A 17,219-nucleotide genomic window follows, 5' to 3' on the forward strand; every position below is an offset into this window, starting at 1 on the left:
GTGGATTGTGATGTGAGTTGTATGAGCCCCTAATAAAATGTAAAAAAACCCATAACAGAAAACATATACATAAACGTTTGTGACCTTGGATTAGGGAATGGTTGCGTGTGTGTGTTTCTGTTTTTCACGATGATTGATTTATTTTTATTTTTTAAAACATTTTGTTGGGGACTCGTATAACTCTTATCAAAATCCATACTTACATCGTTTGTGTGGGGCACATCTGTGCATTCTTTGCCCTCGTCATGTTTGGGGGATTTGCTCTCCGCTGGAGCCCTTTGCATCAGGTCCTCGTTCTTTCCCCTACCTTGCCACCCCCCCGCCCCCCGTGAGCCCTTGATAATTTGTAAATTATTATTTTGTCATAGCAGGGAATGGTTTCTTAAGATATCTGCCATTTTAAGCATTTATAACATCTTAAGCATAAGCAACCCCTCAAAATGCACTTAAGTTGAACTTCATCAAATTAAAATCCATTCTAATCGGAAAGACAAAATCAAGGATTTGGAAAAGGCAACCTACATCAGTAAGTATTCATCTCGTTTTCAGAATATAAAAGGAAGTGTTACCAGTCAACAACTAAAAGACAAACAATTACACATTGGTCAAGACATTGGGTCTCCACTCACATACTCCCTCAATGCAAGAATACTTTCTTCTATTAAACTGACATTCTATGATGCTCACCCTCCCGATACAACCGCTGAAGACAAAGTGGGTGAATAAGCAAATGTGGTGAAGAAAGCTGATACTGCCCGATTATCAAAAGATATAGCATCTGGAGTCTTAAAGGCTTGAAGATAAACAAGCGGCCATCTAACTCAGAAGCACCAAAGCCCACAGGGAAGAACACACCAGCCTGTGTGATCATGAGGTTCTGAAGGGATCAGTTATCAGGTATCAAAGAACAAAAAATAATAGCATTGGGTGCACACCTCCATGATAAGATCACTGAGGACAAACAGGTGCATAAACAAATGTAGTGAAGGAAGGTGATGGTGTCCGGCTATCAAAAGGTATAGTGTCTTGGGTCTTAAAGGCTTGAAGGTAAACAAGTGGCCATCTAACTCAGAAATGGCAATGCCCACATGGAAAAAGCACACCAGAAGGGATCAGGTATAAGAGCTCATCAGGAAAAAAAAATTCTTATCATAGTGAATGAAGGATGGAAATGCAGAGTGGAGACCCAAAGCCCATTTGTAGGCCACTGGAGATCCCCTTGCAGAGGGGTCTAGGGCAGGAGAGGAGTCAGTCAGGGTGTGATGTAGCACTGATGAAGAATACAGCTTTCCTCTAGTTCCTAAATGGTACTTCCCTCCCCCCTACCCCCCACTGTCATGATCTGAATTCTACCTTACAAGTCTGGCTAGACCAGAGGATGTACACTGGTTCAGATAGGACCTGGAGGCACAGAGAAGCTAGGGCAGATGATACTGTCAGGACCAGGGGTGTGAGTAGTGATACTGGGACGGTAGAGGGAGAGTGGGTTGGAAAGAGAAAACTGATGACAAGGATCTACATATGACCTCCTCCCTGGAGGACGGACAACAGAAAAGGGGGTGATGGAAGACGTCCGACAGAGCAAGATATGACAAAATAATAATTTATAAATTATCATGGGCTCATGAGGGAGCTGGGAGCAGAGAGGGAGGAGAAAAAAGAGGACCTGATGCCAAGGGGTTAAGTGGAGAGTAAATGCTTTGAAAATGATGAGGGCAATGAATGTACAGATATGCTTTACACAATTGATGTCTTTATAGATTGTGATAACAGTTGGATGAGCCGCTAATAAAACGTTTTTAAAAAAGAATAAAACAAATAAATAAAATAGTTACAAAGATGTTTAAAAATTTTTACAGATTAGGAGATCAGGTTTCCTCAATCCAAACCAAGTAATATATCAGTGAGTCGGTTCTTAATCATAGTGACTCCATGTACAACAAAAGAAAACACTGCCTGGTGCTGTCATCATAATACTATTTGGCATGTCTTATCACATCGTTAAAGTGTCAATCCATTTTTCTAAGAAGTCTACATAAAGGCATGCACATATGAAAATATGTTCATATATGTAAATGGGAAAATAGATCTATGTGCATATATTTATAGGTTTAGTATTAAGGGAGCAGAAGGACATTGGGTCTCCAGTGAAGTAGTCCCTCAATGCAAAAATACGTTCTTCTATTAAAATGGCATTCTATGATGCTCAGCTTCTCAACACAACCACTGAAGGCAAAGTGGGTGAATAAGCAAATATGGTGAAGAAAGCTGATGGTGCCCGGCTATCAAAAGATATAGCATCTGGAGTCTTAAAGGCTTAAAGGTAAACAAGCGGCCATCTAGATCAGAAGCTACAGAGACAACATGGAAGAAACACACCAGCCTGTTTGATCATGGGGTGCCAAAGATATCAGTAATCATGCGTGCTCAGCTCCCTGATACGATCGCTGAAGACAAATGGATGAATAAGCAAATGTGGTGAAGAAAGCTGATGGTGCCTGCCTATCAGAAGATAGAGTGTCTGGGGTCTTAAAGGCTTGAAGGTAAATAAGTGGCCATGTAGCTCAGAAGCAACAAAGCCCACATGAAGGGAACACACAAGCCTGTGCGATCATGAGGTGTCAAAGGGATCAGATGTCAGGTATCATCAGAACAAAAAATTGTATCATAGTGACTGAGGGGGGAGTGAGGAGCAGAGACCCAAATCCCATTTATTGTCCACTGGACATCACCTTACAGAAGGGTCTTGTTGAGGAGAAGAGCCAATCAAGGTGGGATGTAGCAACAATGAAACATACAACTCTCATCTAGTTCCAAAATGCTTCCTCCTACCCCACTATCCTGTTCTAAATTCTACCTTACAAATATGGGTAGACCAGAAGATGTACACTGGTACAGATAGGAACTGGAAATGCAGGGAATCCAGGCCGGATGATCCTTTCAGGACTAGTGGGGTGTGTGGTGATATTGGGATGGTGATTTGGAAAGGGCAATGGATTACAATGATCTATATGGGACCTCCTCCCTGGGCGATGGACAACAGAGAAGTAGGTGATGGGAGACATTGTACAGGGCAAAATATAACAAAATAATAATTTACAAATTGTCAAGGGTTCAACGAGCAGGAAAATGAGCTGCTTCAGGGGCTTAGGTGGAGAGCAAATGTTTTGAGAATGATGAGTGTCACGTACGTAGAAATGTGTTTTACACATTTATATATGTGTGGTTTGTGATAAGAGGTCTATGAGCCGCTCATCAATAATGAAAAAGAAAAATGGTTACATTATGGAAAAAAGACCAAAGAAACAAAAACCCTGAATATTGAAAGTAACAGTCAAGATATCAATAGTTACATTGCATTAGATAAATCTGCTGAACCATGCCTCTTTAGAATATGGAAAAGAAATTACCTTGACCACTAGCCTCACCTGACCAAAACATCCTATTGTCCATTGCTTCATGTGCATGTGAGAGATGGACGAAGGAAGGCTGAAGAAGAATCAATGCATTAGAATTGTAGTTCTAGCCAAGAATATCTCACATACCGTGGATAGCAAGAGGACAAACAAGTGTGTCTTGGAAGGAGTAATGTCAGAGTCCTACTTAGAGGTAAGGATGGTGAGGGTTCATATAATATACTTTGGACATATTGTCAGAAAAGAGCATTCTTTAGAAAGGATATTCTGTGGGGTAAAGATGAGGAGCAGTGAAAAATATGAATCCCTCTACTCAACAGATTAACAAAGTGATTGTGACAATGTGTTGACCCTCACATCATGGCCCACCAAGCCCTGAGGACGATATTCCTTCTCAAAGGAGCCAATGCACAGAGAGGACCATAGGGCCAGCCCCACCACAAGACATGGAATCCCTCAATGACCCATAGCGCTATGAGGGACAGCATTAGTGGAACAGTGTGCGAAATGTGCCCGATCTGACCCCACCACACTGGGGTGAAACACTAAGGGCATGCAAAAGAGCAGCAAGGGGAGTGAAGCAATTAAGTCCCTAGGGAATACAAAAAATAGACTGTGTGCCAGGGCGTGTTACCCGATCAGACTCAACCGACTGGAAATACTCTTAAGGGACAACAAACAGACCTGGGATGATTTCTAGTCTTTTGCTTTTTTTTGGTCAGTGGTTGTTTTTGTTGTTTTGTTTTACTCTGTCTTGTTTTTGTGCTTCTCATAATTATCTCTGTATGTCTATCTAGATAAGATATGCAGGATAAACACATCAGAGGAGAAAACAATGGGACTGATGGTTCTGGGGAGACACAAGAGACGGGATGCGGGGAGGGGGTGCGCAGAAGGAAGTGGGTGTTAAACTGGGAACAAGGGCACAACAAGTGATCTAAAAAACGATGTTGAGGAGCGTGTAGGATGCCTTGTAGGGCTTGATCAAGGGCAATGTAACCAAGTGGAATTATTGAAACCTGAATGAAGGCCAAACATGATAGTGGGACAAGAGGAAAGTAAGAGGAAAGAACTAGGAGACAAAGGTCATTTAAAGAGGTCTAAATACAGTCCTGTACATATATAAATATATTTATATATAAGGAGAGGGAAATAGATCTATGTACATATATTTATATGTTAAGCATTAAGGTAGCAGACAGACATTGGGTCTCTACTCAAGTACTCCCTCAACGAAAGGACATTTGTTCTAATAAATTGGCATTCCATGATGCTCAGCTTCCAGACACAATTGCTTAAGACAAAGTGATGCATAAGCAAATGTGGTGAATAAAGCTGATGCTGCCCGGCAATCAAAAGATATAGCATCTGGGGTCCGAAGTGCCATCCAGCTGAGAAGCAACAAAGTCCACATGGAAGAAGCACACCAGCCTGTGTGATCATGAGATGTCAATGGGATCAGGTATCAGGCATCAAAGACCCAGAATAAAACATCCTATCAATGTGAAAGGGGGAGTGGGGAGTGAGGCTCAAAGCCCATCTGTAGGCAATTGGACATTGCCTTACAAAAGGGTGTGTTATAGAGAGTTGTCTAGAGAAACAAAACCAGGACACTTGTAATTTTATATGCATGTATGATATAATTTATATAAAATCATATATGCTGTATATGTCTATTATATATATAATATGTAGAATCATATATAATCATTATAAAATCATTATCTATAAAATCATTATATAGGACACATACACTCCTTTATATATGATTTTATATATAAATATATAATGGATGGCTACATAAGGCACAAAAGAATATAGCAGCTAATAAGTCCACACAGCAGTACAGAGTGCTCAGTTCAACTCACTTCTGTGAAACATGTAATATACTGGAAGGCCTTCAACTCATGAGGGCCACTGTGTCCAAGGTCTGTGAAGCAGACAGGTGAGTCTTATGTAGGTCAATGCAGGCAGTTTGGACAAAGCTAGCAAACAGCAGGGCAGGTCATCAACAGTCAGCAAAACAGGATCCGACAGTCCCAAGCTCAAATGATGTATACACCAGCAACATGACAATGCAGTTCTCAAAGGAACTTCAACCTCTAGGGACAATATCCACAGGTTGGCAGTCCACCAGTTAGTGTAGTTTACAAGTTGGAGCAGAGAAGTAGTGGGCACACGCTGATCTGATCACAAGAGACCAAGGGAGAGAGAGGCAGGGATTGCCTAGCCATTTATCTCTTTGCCCTCCAATCAAACTGCAACATTAATAATACCATATGTTCCTATTGCCCAGGTTGGCACAATAAACCTACCTATCAGAAAGGGTCACCAGGAAGAGAGGAGTCAGTCAGGGTGTAGTATTGCACCGACGAAACATACAACCTCCCTGTAGTTCCTTAATGCTTCCTTCACGCCACCATCATGACCCCAATTCTACCATACAAATCTGGCTAGAGCAGAGCATGTACACAGGTACAGATAAGAGCTGGAAACACAGGGAAACAAGGGCAGATAAAACCCATCAGGACCAATAATGAGCGTAGCAATACCAGGAGGGTAAGGGGGAGATGGGGGGTGAAGGGGGAAAGGATCACAATGATCTACATATAACGCCTTCTCAGGGGGACGGACAACAGAAAAGTAGGCGAATGGAGACATCAGTCAGTAAAGACATGAAAAACTAGTAATTTATAAATTATCAAGACTTCATGAGGAAGGAAAACAAATGAGCTGATACCAAGGGCTCAAGTAGAAATAAAATGTTTTGACAATGATGATGGCAACATATGTACAAATGTGCTTGACACAATGGATGGATGTATGGATTGTAATAAGAGCTGTACAAGACACTAATAAACTGAGTTAAAATATATAAATTGTTTAAAAGAGAAACCCATACGTTCATCCTCAATTGTGAGGATGGCACAAGAGTGTGCCGTGTCTTGCTCTGTTGTGCAATGGGTCGCTGTGGGATGGAGTTGACTCAATGACAGCTGACATGACAACCGTCTCAGAAACTGTAAATATACACCCCGCACAAACACAAAGACATATTAGTGTGTTGTTAGTTATGTTTGCAAAGATATTTCTCGCATTAAAAAGGGAAGAGGTTTCTTCCGTTAAAAAAAATTACAACAAACAAGGTGACAACAAAACCACTGAGGAATTTCTACCCCTCATTCATCCATTCTTTGGAGGTGAGCCGATGGCGATACTCTAAGGGCCTCACAGCATGCCATAAGGCAGAGTATTTTCATGAACATGGGCTCGAGTCTGAGGGCAGCACAGTCACTAACTTTTGAGCAGCTACTTGTTTTTCAATGGGAATTGTAATTCATGTAGTCCTGGACAGACACTGAAGGGTCAGCTGGAACATCCGAGGATCCAGCAGAGCAAGGGACTGACCACAGTTCCTCACTGGATTTCAGGATGCTTAGAAGGTCTATAATCAATTGAATTAAAATAAAATTCCTTGAGAAACTTCCAGCCTAACTGTAAGATAGATGAAAACTGTAGATTCTGGCAGCTAGAGTATTCACATAGAACGAGTGAACACATTTTTAAAATGATTTGTTGCTTAAGTTCAACTTATTGGGTTCCAACATAACAATAGTTTTGAGAGAGCACTTAGTGACACCTTCTAGGAGACCAGAAATAACCTGATACCAATGTCAGATAATGATACTTTAAGAAAAATGTATCGTTGATAATGGATCTGAATGAAAAAGTTACTTTAAAAATTAGAAATTGAGTCCGACAATATATTAAAATAAGCATATATCATGAATAATTCTAATTCAATCCAGAATTGATTTAACACAAGAAAATAAACTCTCAAACATGCCTACTGAAGGGGAAAAGAGTCAATTATCTAAATAGACATAGAAAAATAGAAAGAATACCTACTAAACAAAGCCAAAAGCTTTTCCTGTTAAAAAGAAAACAACTACAAACCTAACAAGAAATAGGTCAAAGCCAATATGCTACTATACATGTGTGGAAAAAACAAACAAACATTGCAAACGTCACATGTAGGAGAAAGAGAAAAAATTGACCCCACCTCAGAATCAGAACAAACGTGTCCATTTTCATCACTCATATTAAAAATTGTACTAGATAGACTAAACAGAAAAACACAGTGAAAGAATATTATTTCCAGAAAAAAATGAGAATTCATTATTCATCATGAATTAATGCTTTCATATAGAAAGATTCCAAATAGGTCATAAATACTATAGTGAGTAAATGAAAAAAGTTGTAGGCTGCATTTCAACATAAAAAAATAACTTGTTACTTAAATCCCTAACGATTAACTGCAAATCCCCAACACCCAAACCATTAACCATGATATATTAACATGCTGAGCATCTTTACAACATACTGATACCCTCCTAAAACACAAAAGGGGGAGGAGGTGATGCTGTTTGCCAGAGAGCAGTGAGAGCTGGCCAGCCTACCTGCAGGGCTAAAACGAGCAGAAAAAAATTAGCCGGCTCACATACAAATTCAGCATGTAGCACACAGTTTGCCCGAATGGGACTACTGGTCGACTTCCGAAGTGGTTATCCAAAAGGATTGTGTGGTACACACACATGCACGTATACACGCACCAAGATCACATAAGTAAAATAACAAAATGTGAATGTAGCTCTTTTGTGAAATATTTTGAAACAAAGACATCTGAGAAAACAAAACGGAATCCAACTCAGAACTTTGCAAAAGTTTGTGAGCACAGGAGGGAGAGCCTGTGGACCCACAGGGTGGGAAAGTGCAGACTGCGGGCCAGGGCTCCAACTCACACAGGCACAACCCACACACAAGCGCTTATGTGAGCTTCTCCAACCTGTTGTCCCAAGAGGACCTCCTAGTGGACCTCCTAAGTAGAGACGAGAAAAATAAGTCCCAGCTCAGTGGCTGGTCTATCCAGCTTGTAGAGCAGGGGGCGGCCAGGGCTCTGGGTTAGGGGGCATCAGGTAGTGTGGCAGCTGCTCCAATCTCTCCCTCTCTCCTCCTTCCTCTCCACTGTCCTCCCTCCTCTCTCCCAACCCCTCACCCCTCCATCCCCATCTTTCCAGGAAGATCTGATCAGATCATTCCGACTTTGAAGAAATAAAAAGTGATGACCCTATGAACGCTTGGGAACCATAAGCCAGTTATCCCTGTGGTAACTTTTCCAACACTTCCTGCTTAAAACCCCAAAGGTCAGAAGGATGGTGAGGTTCCCCTTTCATGGTCTGTATTCCTACTGAAAATCAAGATCCATTGAGCTTGCGCCCTTCTGCTCCACAACCAAGAGGTTTCTGTCTGCCTTGAGCTCTCCTTAGGACACCTGCGTTACCTTTTCCAGGTGCACCGTCCCAGTGAAACAACCCACCTGAAGCTGCGAAGGTCCTGCCTGCCAAGGGAGTGGCCCCAAGGAGGCTGCAGCTAAGGCTAAGAGGATGCACAATAATTAATACCAGAGAAGCAAGGAGACCTATTCCCTGTATGTGCTCAAGGTGCTCAAGCAGGTCCACAGGGACATCAGCGTCTCTTCCAGGAAGATGTGGGTCATGAACTTGTTGATCAATGACGCCCTCGGGCACATCGGCCGCAAGGCATCTCAACTGGCACTTTCCAAGCAGCGCTGAAACATCACAGACTGAGACATCCAGGCAACCTTGCGCCTGCTGCTGCCTGGACAGCTGGCCAAGCGGGCCATAGCCCAGGGCACCAAGCCTGCTGCCCACTACACCAGTTCCAAGGAAATTGTCTTTCAGCCTCACCGCGCTCAAACCCAAGGCCCTTTTCAGGTCCACATCTGTGGTCTTCCCAAAGAAAGGGATTGAACGCATCGGCATTACCTCGTTTGTGGTTTGTCTGTTTTGGTTTGGTTGAATCTTTCATGCATAGTTTATTTAGTTAGAGAGTTTTCATGATGGAAATCTTCTTTCCTTTGGAACATTTTTTAGCCCATTAAAGCTACAAATCCCACACATTTCCTCAATTCAGTAGTTCAATCATCTCAAAAAGAACTGCCACATTACCTCAATTGATTTCACCACATTATGTATTTTCTCACCACGATTAAATTGCCTTTCAAATGGCTTGTGTAGTCACCTTCAGTTCTAATGCTCCGTCCCCTCCATCCTTCATTCTTTATTCCAAGTTCCCTCACCCTCCCAACTCCGCCAGCCCCGCTGGCTCCACCCCACACAGACATCCTTACAAACCCTCACATCTTATTTCATCTCTAGAATCCACTCCTTCTGTGCTTGACAAACCTGCAAACTCAATGGAAACAATAAAAAATAGAAAGGAAATCAAGTGGGAATGATTTTTTGGCACTTAACGATCTTTATTTTCATAGTGAATTTTTTTTTTAAATAGGACATATTCTTTTGTAACTCCGTTCCAGTCAGAGACTGCAAATTTTATTACAGCCAAGGCGGGCTTTAAGGAACCCATGAAACAGTCAGTCCTAGATAAGTGAGCACTGTCAGGCCAGAGTAGCTAACAATGTCTTTGCCATGCCCATGCCCTTGGCAGTGAACAAAGGCTCTTGGCAGAAGTGCAGAGCAGCTCCTGGTCCCAGGTGGCACCTCACTCCCCGCTGAGCTTACCAGTGGAGTTGGGCAGAGGACTTGGGAGATACGGGCATGGTCCGAGGCTGGTCACTTGACTTGACCTCCACAGCCTGATAGTTGCCTATAGATTGCGGCCTTGTGGAATACTCCTTCCATAGCTTGACCAGCTCCTCTCCCTGCCGCAACTCCTCTAAGCACTGGGCATTTTGGGCATCCAGCTCAGCAATTTTCCTTTCCAGCTCCCAGTGCTCCTGGGCTGTCTTCTCTGTGGCCAGCTGAAAAGGTTCCAGGACAGCTGTGTTTTTCTTCTCTTGCTCAGCAATAAAGGGCTCCTGGGAGACGGTGGTGTTTGGTCGGGCCTGGAAGCTAGCTGCTTCCTTCTGCTGTTTTAGTTCTTCCTCCAGCTTGTGCTTCCTAGCCTGCATCCTCAGAGCCCCCCTTCTGTCAGGCTCGAAGCAGAAAGGCTCAATCTGTGTCGCTGCTTTCGCCTTCTTCTCTGGCAGGTCCACGCTGTCAAAATGGGGCAAAGGACATGCTTTGAACTCGGGCATCTTCCATGTCTGCAGTTCTTTTATTTTCCTCTCCTTCTGCAGCTGGCGCTCCTTGTCCCGAGAGTCAAAGGAGAAAGGGCACACTTTCACAGTTCTTGCTCCTGGGATCTGGGCCTTGAAAGGCCTTCCATAATATGGCCCTGGTTGAGCCTTTATCACCACCGCCTCCTCCTCTTCCTCTTTTTCTTTGGTGAGCACTCGAACTCTGCTCTTCAGAGAGAAGGCCGGGGACTTAGGGATGGTAAGCGGAAGTTCCTTCTTTTCTGGCACACCCACAACCTCTTGCAGAATCTTGGTAGGGCAGGGTCTGGAATGAAACTCAAAGTGCCCTTCCTCTGATTTCTTCCTGGGCTCTTGCTCCGGAATTCTTTTCTTCGTTACCAAATCAACCCCGATGGAGTGAGTGGGTGGCTTCATAGGTGGTTTCTTGGGCAACATGGGCCCATCTTCAGGAATTCTGGGATCAAGCTCCTGGGCTCTGCATGTGCATTGCTGCATTTTCTGTAGCAGCTCAGCCTCCTGGTCTGTTGCACTTCCGTAGACCACCGGCTCCGTGTGCTGTTTGGTTTGTAGCATGGGAGAATGTGGGTCTCTGCTGATCTTGACCTATGAAGATGTGAATGGTAACAGGTTCATTTCATTATTCTTGCTCCTCCAGCGATATCTGTCCGGGATTTGTTTATGGAAGGCCTCAATCTGCTGTGCAAGGGGCACATATGTAGAAGTTGCTTCTTTGAATGTTCTTTCCTTTCCTTGGGACAGGTTGAAAGGCCTGATAATAGTGAATCCCTTAGTCACTCGGGCAGAAGAGGGAGGATACTTCCGCAGTTCAGCTGTGAAGTTCACTTCCTTGTACTCCTGCCTCTTGGGTGGTTTGATTCTCTCATAGGTGCAGAAGTCAAAGTCCACAGACTTGGTTACCTGGCTGGCTGACTTCTTCCCAGGTTGGCCTGCTGCTGCAGGAGTAAAGTTCTTGAATTCTTCAACTTTTTTTTTGCACTCCCACACCTTCCTGCTGCATTTCCATTCGCTTTTCCAATTCTTGCTCCTCGGTGCTTTCTAGACCCTTCTGCCTGACATGAAGCGTACACGGCACAATGAGTCCGCTCTTGGCTCTCTCTGGAGTCACTGGCTGAGCACGACTGTCTTCCACTGGCTTCTTGTTGTTGCTAGAAGCTTTCATTTGATCAGAGGTTGGAATTTCAGTTGTGATGACAGAAGTGGCACACCGCTTGGCATTCAGATTGACACAATGCTTCTGTTCCATATCCTTCTGAGCAGAGAGCCAGGGAGATCTCTTCTGAGGATGGGCCTGGGTAAAAATATAAACAAGGAGTAAGGAAAAAGTGCCACCATCACTATTTTAAAAGCCAGCGAAGACATCTTTGTCATAGACCCAGCAAGAGATTTTGCACCAAGAACAGACACTGGTCCAGTCTAGAGGGAGTTCAGCAGAAGCAACAGACCCGGGCTCACCTTTCAGCTGAAGAGGCGGACAGAGTCTTGGGGAGAGGCACCGCTGTTGTGGGACATAGCCTCAGCAAAGCCATTTTGTACTTAAAAGTCATACAAGAAGTGGGGTGGGTAGGGGAGGGTATTGTTTATATCTCCACGAGGTAAGTGAGACCAGACTTCAACCCAGTGCTGCAAGGTGTGAATGCAATATCCCGGCGTGGAGTAGGGAACCAGTGGAGAGGTCTGGGCGGCTGGCCCCAGCAATAAAAATGAAGTGGATTTTTGCCCCTCATGCGAGAAGAATTTGTTTCAAAGGACGACATTGATTCTGCGGCTCCAGGAGATGGACATATCTGATCAGAGCACACGGGAGCAGATGAAGGGGGAGGAGGAGAGAGTGGAACACAGCCTGGCCCACCAGGCTGTGAGGATGATGTTCCTGATTAGAGCAGCCAGTCCACCGAGAGAACAACATGGCTGGCCCCACTATGAGACATGATGCCCCATAGTGACCAAGGGCGATACAGGGGACGGCACCGGAGACACAGTATGGGAATTGCACCTGACCTCTTCCCACCACGCCAAGGCAAAGCACTGGGGGAGTGCAGCGGAACAGCAAGGGAATGGAGTGGCAAGGTCCCCAGGCAATGCTGAAAGAGGACTTTGGGGCCAGGGCGTGGTACCCCGACAGACTGGACTGGAAAACACTCCTAAGGGCCAACAAACGACCCTTGAACTAAATACAAGCTTTTCTTTCGTGATGTGTTTTGTTTTGTTCTTTGACAGTGGTTTGTTGTGGCTGTTTTGTTGTATACTGTTGCTTTGTGTTCCTCTGTCTTGTTTTTGTGCATGTTATTGTCTCCACAGATCTGTCTAAATAATACAGGCTGGATGAACTATCTGGAGAAAAAACAACGGGACCGACGGTTCCGGGCAGAATTGGGATAGGGGGAAGTGGTGGGGGGCGGGTAAGGAAGTGGTGTTAACAAACACAGGGACAAGGGAACAACATGGGACCCAAAATGGTTGTGAGGGAGGAGTGGCAGGCCTGGTAGGGAATGATCAAAGGTAAGGTTACTTAAAGAAGAGGTATAACTGTAACCCAAGTGGGGACGGATCATGGTAGTAGGGCAGGAAGAAAGTCAAGGGAGATGGAGGAAAGAGCTCGGAGTCAAGGGCATTTATAGAGGTCTAGACAAAGACATGTACATGCAAATATATATATATAGGAGGATGGGGAAATAGATCTATGTGTCTAACTTTTTAGGTTTAGTATTAAGGTGGCAGAAGGACCTTGGGCCTCTCCTCAAGCACTCCCTCAATGCATTAATACTTTCTTTAATTAAATTGGCACTCTACGATGCTCACCCTCCCAACACAACTGCTGAAGCCAAAGCGGGTGAACAAATAAATGTGGTAAAGAAAGCTGATGGTGCCCGGCTATCAAAAGAGATAGTGTCTGGGGTCTTAAAGGCTTGAAGATAAACAAGCAGCCATCTAGCTCAGAAGCAACAAAGCCCACATGGAAGAACACACCAGACTGTGTGATCACTTGGTCCCAAAGGGATCAGTTATCAGGCATCAAAAAACAAAAAATCATATCATTGGCTGCACACCTCCATGATACTATCACTGAAGACAAACCGGTGCATAAGAAAATGTGGCGAAGAAAGCTGATGGTGCCCGGCTATCAAAAGAGATAGTGTCTGGGGTCTTAAAGGCTTGACGGTGAACAAGCGGCCATCTAGCTCAGTAGCAATAAAGTCCACATGGAAGAAGTACACCTGCCTGTGTGATCACGAGCTGCCAAAAGGACCAGGTATAAGCCATCTTGCACACAAAAAATTATATATATAAAATTATATAATATTATATATATATATAAATTATATATATATATATAAATTATACACACACACACAAACACATACCATAGTGAATGAAGGGGGAAGTGCAGAGTGGAGACCCAAATCCCATTTGTCGGCCACTAGAGATCACCTCATAGAGGGGTTTAGTAGTGGAGATGGGTCAGTCAAGGTGTGATGTAGTACCGATGAAGAACACAGCTTTCCCTCAGATCCAGGATGCTTCCTTCCCCCAACTACCATGATCGAATTCTACCTTGCGGGACTGGATGGGGCACAAGTTGTGCCCTGGTGCATGTGGGAGCTGGAAGCACGGGGAGTCTGGGGTGGATGATGCTCAGGACCAGGGCTTTGAGGGGCTATACTGGTAGAGTAGAGGGTGAGTGGGTTGGAAAGGGGAGACTGATTACAAGGATCCACATGTGACTTCCTCTCTGGGAGACAGACAGCAGAGAAAGCGGGAAAGGGAGACTCCGGATAGGGCAAGATATGACAAAATAACAATCTATAAATTATCAAGGGCTCGTGAGGGAGGGAGGAGTGGGGAGGGAGGGAAAAAAAGAGGACCTGATGCAAAGGACTTAAGTGGAGAGCAAATGCTTTGAAAATGATTAGGGCAAAGAATGTATGGATGTGCTGTATACAATTGATGTATGTATATGTATGGATTGTGATAAGAGTTGTATGAGTCCCTAATAAAATGTAAAAAATAAGAAAAGAATGATGGCAATATATGTACTAATATGTCTGATACAATTGATGTATGGATTGTAACAAGAAGTGTAAGAGCCCCCAATAAAATTATCTTAAAATAAAAAAATTTTTAAAGTGGAGTGGAATACTTCCTATAATTGGCTCAAATGCTGAGGAAAATCAAAACTTAGTAACATTTGTTGAACCACAAAGAGGCTAGAGGAGGTAAGGACCAGAAACTTACAGTTAAGGTCCCCAGAATGCTCAGGACATTGTGATCAGAAACTTACAGATAAAGATCCCTAAATATTCCAGAGGGGCCAGTCCTTGGGTATGGCATGATGACTGGTGAAGTAGATGGTAGTGAAGTGTAAGCTCTCAGTAGCTGCCACACAGACTCAAACACTGATGGTGACGATGGCCCAGGGCCAGGCAGTGCTTTGTTTGGTTGCACAGAGGCCACTCGATGGCAACTAACAACAACAATGCAAACTGAAACAAACTTAATTGATCTGGCTGTTTGCATCAGGGACAGCTCAAAATAGCATCACTTAAAAATAGATATCTTGATAATACGAACGTGTTTACATTCAGAGCATGAACCATGAACCAGTGCTGAACTAGAAAAAGAAAACAGACTCGGGGAAAAGCACTGCCAGGTCATAGTTGGCTCCAGGTGGGACACTTCTGTGTGAGAGGACAGAGGGTCAGATATGAACATCATTCTGCCCTGACATGCTACTCATCCTGAACCAGACCCATCTGACTTCGACCTGAAACCCTCAGAGTGTCCTACTTGTAGTAAGCCACTGAGATCTCCAGAGTGAGTCTGGTATTTCAGAAGCAGGTCAACAGAACTGTACTCTAACTTTCATCTAGTATTCCAGCGCTGAACGGTTTTCACCACCCAGAGCCTCCAGCTGCACTCAGTGACTTTAGGAAAGATTCCCAGGTTTCCTGAGATTCATCAAACACTAGTGTTTGGAATTTCAGGTGGAGTCATTTCTCTATCATATAAGACAGGCTACCTTCTCTGCATGAGACAATAGTTTCTCCTGTTACAATTGTTTGCTTCATAGATATCACTTGTAGAAGAGCAGGAGCCATAAAAATGCAAGAAATCCTTTGGAAGAAACTGAGATGGAGAAGCATCCCCACACCACAACAGGAAACCATGCCTGAAACTGTCTATCTGCACCTGCTCTTAGGTTGTATCCTGTGATCTGTGGGTCCTCAGCACCCCGTGAGGGCCCACTTCATCTCGTGCTCACTTCCACAGAATTCTGGCAGCGCTAGTTCCCACACAGAAATCTACTACATATTAAGTATCCATCATCCAAAGGTATGAAGTGTTCTTTGCTTTTTCTAAAATATGGTCACACTTTTTCAGGTGAATAACATTGAAACTGCTGTGGCTTCTGTCAGTTGCCCTCATTCCTCAAGGTGACGGCTCTATAATTAGCACTCTAAGGAGATCTTCCACAGTAGACTCCCCAAATGCAATATGCTATTTAATTTAATTATGGGGACAAGTAAAATGAACTCTTGAAAGACTTCACTTTTTAGTCTTTTTAAGTGGGTGCACTGGAAAATAACCAAGTCCCTGCACAGTGGCAGATTTACCCACCTTGTCGATCAGGGCGCGGCCAGGGCTCCGGGATAGGGACCATCAGGGAGAGTGGCAGCTGCTCAAATCTCTCCCTCTCTCTTTCTGCCTCTCCTCTGTCCTCCCTCCTCTCTCCTCTACCCCAGCCCCTCACCCCTCCATCCCCATCTTTCCAGGAAGATCTGATCAAATCATTCCGACTTTGAAGGATTAAAAATTGAGGTCTCTATGAATGCGTGGACACCACAAGCCAGTTATCCCTGTGATAACTTTTCCAACACGTCCTGCTTAAAACCCCAAAGGTCAGAAGGATGGTGAGGTTCCCCTTTCATGGTCTGTATTCCTACTGAAAATCAAGATCCAGAGAGCTTAAGCCCTTCTGCTTCACAACCACAGGAGATTTCTGTCTGCCCTGAGCTCGCCTTAGAACACCTGCGTTACCTTTTTCCAGGTGCAGCGTCCTAGTCAAACAACCCACCTGAAGCTGCGAAGTTACTGCCTGCCAAGGGAGGGGCTCCAAAGAGGCTGCAGCTAAGGCTCAGAGGAAGCACAATAATTAATACCAGAGAAGCAGCAAGCAGACCTACTCCCTGTATGTGCACAAGGTGCTCCAGCAGGTCCACAGGGACACCAGCATCTCTTCCAGGGAGATGTGCGTCATGAACTCGTTGATCAATGACACCCTCGGGCATATCGGCCGCAAGGCATCTCAACTGGCACTTTCCAAGCAGCGCTGAAACATCACGGCCCGGGGCATCCAGGCGACCTTGCGCCTGCTGCTGCCTGAACAGCTGGCCAAGCAGGCCATGGCCGAAGGCACCAAGGCCGCCGCCCACTACACCAGCTCCAAGGAAATTGTCCTTCAGCCTCACATGCACAAAACCCAAGTCCCTTTTCATGTCCACATCTGTTGTCTTCCCAAAGAAAGGGATTGAACACATCGGCACTACCTCGTTTGGGGTTTATTTGTTTTGTTTTGGTTGAATCTTTCATGCATAGTTTATTTAGTTAGATAGTTTTCATGATGGAAATCTTCTTTCCTTTTTGAACACTTTTTGGTCCAT

At 44.3% G+C, this 17,219-nt stretch overlaps 1 pseudogene; it reads right to left on the reverse strand.

Moving 5' to 3' along the window:
* Positions 1–10,017: 10,017 nt before the first annotated feature.
* LOC142457142 (targeting protein for Xklp2 pseudogene) lies at positions 10,018–17,096 on the reverse strand (annotated as a pseudogene).
* Positions 17,097–17,219: the final 123 nt, after the last annotated feature.

This window comes from Tenrec ecaudatus, chromosome 9 (genome assembly GCF_050624435.1).
Source record: "Tenrec ecaudatus isolate mTenEca1 chromosome 9, mTenEca1.hap1, whole genome shotgun sequence".
NCBI classification, from domain to species: domain Eukaryota; kingdom Metazoa; phylum Chordata; class Mammalia; order Afrosoricida; family Tenrecidae; genus Tenrec; species Tenrec ecaudatus.